This window comes from Manacus vitellinus, unplaced genomic scaffold, assembly GCF_001715985.3.
Source record: "Manacus vitellinus isolate BGI_N305 unplaced genomic scaffold, ASM171598v3 scaffold_88_pilon, whole genome shotgun sequence".
NCBI classification, from domain to species: Eukaryota; Metazoa; Chordata; class Aves; order Passeriformes; family Pipridae; genus Manacus; species Manacus vitellinus.
In genome coordinates, this window is record NW_021940861.1 from 515541 (window position 1) to 521540 (window position 6000).

The following is a 6000-nucleotide window of genomic DNA, read 5'->3' on the forward strand; positions in this document are numbered from 1 at the left end:
GCATGCTCACAACATGTCAACCAGGAGAAGTCAGGGATTTTCACCAGCTGGACAGAAGACCTCACTCCACAATGACTGGGAAAAATCTAACACCATACATACTAAGCTGAAAAGTCACATGGATGTAAAATCAAAACAAAAGTGAGATAATAAGAAACAAACAAGGTAGCAGCGGAAAGTAGAAGTACAAGCAGTTCTATTAGTTTGTCTAAACATGCCTTAAATAAGTCTCCCATCAGCTCGGAGAACATGAAGTTTACCAGCTCTCATAAGGACTGTGCCCATTTACCTTCAGCTGTCCCGTCTTCCTGAGATACAGGACTGTGAACCTACAGACCAGTCATTGTAGATTATCTTTCCTCAGTAAGGCCTCAGAACACTCACTGTGTAAAAGCCTGAGAGCTTTTAGGAAATTGAAATGATGTGGGAGTAGTCTGGGAGAAAAGGGAAGAAGGTACTGAGTCCTCTTGCTATGAGAAGAGACTTGCCATCAATGCAGAACTCCAAGCAGACTATGGAAGGAGAGATTTTCACAGCCCATCCCCAATTCGTAGTGCACCTGCCTTGCACACAGGGTCTTGTGACAGACAGAGGGAGCCCTACTGAAGTGGTGACACCATTTGCCTTCTGCTAATCTGGATTCAATCTAGTGCATATTTTTAAACTTATCTGGACCTAACAACATGTCAACCCAGAGCACTAAGATTACTGCTGTAGTCCTTTGCTGGAGTAGTCTTTCTTCTTGCTTAAAAATTGGCAGAGTTTTATGAATCTTTGTGGAAGCCGGGCTGAAGATGATTCTATTTGCTCCCCAAGTATTTTTAATATGAGGCCTCTACCTAAATCCTCCTAGTTTCTAAAGGCACTTCTGAATATGATTAGAATATGAGTTAGAAGAAAGACCTGTAACACAAAGCTTCTTCCCCCTCCACCTCTCTTCCCTCCCAGTTTTCCAGAGTTCAAACAGACTACCAAGAAAAGGGACAGCAAAGCTGTGTCCCACGCATGATTTTTAAAGAAGGAAGGTATGAAATCCCAACACCTAAGCACTTGTAACAAAACACTTGTGGGAACTGTATAGGTGATAGGCTCTATAAGTATTCCAGACAGCATTAATAGAATGAGTGGAGAGTAATCTCATGCCTGTTCTTCAGGCAAATGTTCCTGATGCTTTCAAATCACCTCTGAAAGTAAGGCTTGTTTCAGTAGCAGGATGGCATGCCGAGAAAAGCCCTTTGAAGTGTAGTTCATACTCTTTGCTTGTATTTGTAAGATAGTGTTTAGAAGATGGACGGCTTTCATGCTTAAGAGACTGTACAGACTTTGTGAAATACACACTGTGGAGAAAAGCACATCCCTGCAAGCACCATCTTGCAGGTAGAAACCCAAGTCCTGGCACGGGATTTGAGTCTTTAAAGTCTGGGGTGAATGAGTCTTACACCTAGCAATCAAGAAGCACAAACAACTTGGGCTATTAAAAGCATGGCATTTATATCTCTAACATTATGAATTATTCAGCCTTTAAACATGCTTTACTAGGGGTTCAGCAGAAGCAAAACGCAGTACTAAATCAATTTTATCTGGAATAGTGTGGAAGAAGGGAGAGTTCCTTTCCTATTTTGAGAGCAACATCCATGCTACACATGCAGAGCCAAAGCCTTCTAATACAGCAGGCTGAATACATATTAGTTATTCAAACTCAAGAACGTGTGCATAAAAGGAATTTCATACAATTAGTCCCCGTTGTCCTCCTCAGTTTATGCTCTCTGTAAAGTTCTCATTCCAGTGTTGCTACACTGAGACTCATTTTTTTGCCTCCCACAATGCCTTCAGTAATGTAAAAAACATCAGACAAGCAGGCATGGATGTCTAAAAAGAGACTATCTGTATAAGTCACTGATCTATCATTTAGTCAACAGGCTCAATTCACAGATTACTATAGCAAAGCAAAAGCAAGTCAAGCACAACGAAAACGGGTAACACTATTTCACTCCCAATATTATAAAATGTGTCAGTTTTCTGCCAAACTAATGTAATGGAACACGGTTATGATTTTATGAAGAACTTTTTTCACATAATTTTAGCCGACTATCATTCTGGCTAGCATGTAAAAAGATCTTAAGGAGAAAAAATTAAATTTATTCTCAACTAATGAAAGCCTCTGCAAACCTCTACTTTTGTATCTTTATTTGCTAAACAAATGATAAAAGTTTATATCTTCAGCTTGAAACCAAACAAGAGTGCAAACGTACCTGAGGAGGCATAGTTTATGAGGAACAGCATGAAAAATCATACTACACAGGGAAAAAGTTCCAAGAACACACTTAAAGGAAAGCTGTATAAGTTACTGGCTATGTATATGTCCTATTTTAACCAAGAGAGAGCAGAGATAACTGAATTCCCCTTTAAAGAAGAACCTTGTTTCAGGAGTTCCTTTCATATATGTTACAGCTTCAGGCAGTGAAAACAGAGAAAAACAGCACCATGGGAGCTTGGGAAGGTCCTTGCTGAATCCCCACAGCCCCACCAGAAACCTCCCTTCATTGAAAAAACACTCTTCCCCCTCTTTCCTAGCTTGGCCAATTATTAATTTTGGTTGGGTTTTTTTTTTCAGCTGTTGGAGCATTTCATAGGGACACGACATGGAAAGCTGCCAGCCTTCCCAGAGCCAATTCCGAGTAGGTCAGTCTTGGCTCAGCAGCAGACCACAAAGCGAAGCAGAAGGAAATGCAAGGCCTTGAACTCACGCCCATCTTCCCTCTCATCCTCCATATACACATCCTAAATGCAGATTTTCTTTGACTGGTGAGGAATTCACTGGTGGCCAACATCATCTCCACTGGAGACCACGATAGCAGCCAACAGGCCCTATCCATAAGCAAACCAAGAACTGCTCAGATTAAAACTACGTAAACCTAGAAGTTAAAATTCCAAACTTAACCATTAATGTGTATTTTTGGCTTCCTTTACTTGTTATAGGAGGTTACAGAGTAACTATAATAGAGATCTGCTATTTGGAGCTAACGAGCTCCAAATAATACCAATCTAAAGAGAAGTGGTGATACGAACTAACCTGTTGCCATGAATATCTTCAGACAGCAGGCATACCTATGGTTTTTGATTTGTGCAGAAAGTAGAGGCCACATATGCAACTGACAGCCCTAAAGAATGATACATTACTCTTTGTTTATGAGGAGGATACCAAAGAAACCAGAGAAATATTACCGATATTGATATGATACGTAGATACTGATATTTAAAATATTCTACAGAAACCCCATGTCACAACACTAGTTCTGGAAGCAGTCCCTAAAGAACTGTAGGGAAAGTGAATGTACTATTTAGCACATTAGGGACATGCTTACTTTTCTATTACCCAGAAAAACAGCATCTGGATAATTCTTCTTAAATAATCATGGATATACCATTACAGAACCAAGCACAAAACAGTGCAACATTGCAAGAAGCATTTAGTAATTATCATAAAAACAAATCCATAGGGCCAGATTCACTGGAGTCGCAGGCCAAAACCATGTTTCTTTCTAGGGGGGAAAAAAAGTGGAAAAGAAAAAGGAAGGGATGTGTCAATCCTTCCACACCTCATCCTTTGACAGTAACTACTCTACGCCATCTGGCTATTAAGGACTGTCAGCACTTGAATAATATCTATAGTGCTTTTCTGACTGCTGTTATAGGAAAGGAAAAAGAAAAAAAAAAGTAGCAGAAAATTCAACAGACATAATGTAAGGTGAAAGCTATCATCCTGCCTCGTTTTTTTGAGAGGGAAAAAATGCTGTGCTTATTGTATATCTTAGAAAAATCGTATTTTGAAAACAGTGAAAACTGGTGAATAGGCCTGAGGATTAAGGCGTCAAACTTTAAAAAGACAGGTGACTGAGCAAAGCCCTAACCCTGCACACATCTCTTACTGCCCAACACACTGGAGCAGAGCTCACCTGCAGATTAATGCGAGTAACAGAAATGAAGGGCTAATTTGTCCATTTGGCATTTCTTATGAAGGTCTAGAACAGAGCCTGAATTTAGCCTTTGAGCGCTTCGTAAGGCCTACACGAATCACTAACCTGATAAGCAGAAGAGTGACTGAGCCATCCCATCATCAAATTTCTACTAACTCCATATGACTTCACTCACCCTACAAGTACAGCAGCACAGCTTCTGCCAATATTATTCCTATGGGCAGTTGAAGCTATTCTAGCTAAAAGCAAATATCCTTGCCAGAGTAGCTGCCTCCGCTGAAAGAAGAGCATGCATTTCACAGAAACAAGCATAATTGAACTCACTATCTCCCACAGAAGTTTTTCTGGTGTGATTTTGTTTCATTAAATCTGCTTAGGTAGCTAACAAAAACGAACCTACTGGAGCAGGGATATATTTAGGTATCTTTATACAACACTCTGCATTTTTAAATGCTTGGTTTGGTTTTCTGGACCTTTCCACATGTATTAAACCATAAAGCATTTTGAAGCTACCATCTCTAGCACAGAACTAACACCTCTGCGGTTTTTACTTCTTTGTTCGTTTAAAAAGGGACTTGTGTATTAAGACTTACTGTAACAAGCATAATGACCAGAATTTTTACACCTCAGATATTTTTTATAGATTTTATCCTCAAAATATTAATAAGCATACTCAGTAAACACAGGACTGACTTGTGAATATCACTATTCTTTGTATCTTTTGTCATTAAAAATGAAAGCTAAAAATACACGTACACCTCCCTGTTGCATACTTGCTCCACATTTGAGCAGAAACTCCCAGACAACCAACATAAACAACTGTGATGAATGCTTCAATCTCCAATGGGCTGTGGGATAAACACCATAAAAAGAAATTAAGACTTACTATTTTTCCACCTCCCCTCAAAACACAAGAGTCTAAACCAACTCCTGTTTAGCCAGTTGTGACTTCGTAAACTCTGTATCTACCAAACCACACACTGCCAGGAATAGCACAAATCTCAAAGCAAGGATTACAAAATCATTTGGGGGGTTTGGTTGGGTTTTTTTCTTTTAAGACCCCAACACACACCCTTGCAAAAAGGAACAGTTTAATATGCTTTTAGTTTTCAAAACCAGCATAGATCTGTTTATACTGCTGGGTATACACCAAATGTTTGAACCAAAAACGTTAGTCAGACAATACAGCTCGCTTGACTACACTCTTTATTTGAAGGAAAACCAAAAAGATCGATTTTCTATTCCAACCAGCTGAAATGACGATTAAAGAAAGTAAAATCTCCTGTTTTTTCTTTTCTAAAAAAAAAACCAAAAAAACAACAACAAAAAAAACAACACAAAAAAACAAAAACCAAGAAAACACCCCAGCTTCTCATCTGTCAACTAACCAAGTGGGTTTTGGCCGCTGAAAAATCCTGCCATTGGTCAGACTTTGCAACAGGCACATCCCATACACCTGGTTCGGCAGGCACCGATGCGCGCTCAGCTCCGCATCCCGCCGCTTTCTCGGGCTGGGGGGAAACAAAGCTGGGACCGGGGATCTGTCACAGGCCGCGTCCCGGCGCCAGCCGCCGAGCTGGAAGCTGAGGCGAGCGCGATGCCAGGTTAACAATTTGCAATTTGCCTCGCTCCTGGACGCCGCGGCAGCCCTCCATTTTGTCAACTGCCTCAATTTTAAACGTTTTCCAAGTCGAAGGCAGAACTTCAACGTTTCTTCGGGAGCCCTCCGGGGCTTTAAAGCATCCCCGACCATTTTAAGCAGCGGAGACCCTGTTCGGAGCCAGCGCTCTTGGCTAAGTTTAGCAAGGCAGCCGCGCACGCCGCGCCTCATGAGCAGCCCCCCGAACCCTCTGCGGGGCAGCCAGCGGGCTCCTACCCATCCTTCTTCCAGCCGCGGCTGACTCCGGCCCGGGCACGAACAGCGCCCGGCTTCCTCCTCTCACGAGGAGAGGCAGGTGGAAAAGGAAGGGACGGGGAGACAGGAGCGGCCGCGGGCAGCAGGGGGCCGGGTGCCGGCAGCAGG

General features: G+C 41.8%; 1 protein-coding gene across 1 annotated transcript in view; it reads right to left on the minus strand.

The window, feature by feature from the left end:
• Positions 1-5752, minus strand: part of DUSP16 (dual specificity phosphatase 16) — a 61368-nt gene extending 55616 nt beyond the window's left edge. The window contains exon 1 of the mRNA XM_018085812.2: positions 5366-5752. The gene's annotated coding sequence lies outside the window, so the exon portion shown is untranslated. The remainder of the gene's footprint in view (positions 1-5365) is intronic.
• Between the last annotated feature and the right edge of the window lie 248 nt (positions 5753-6000).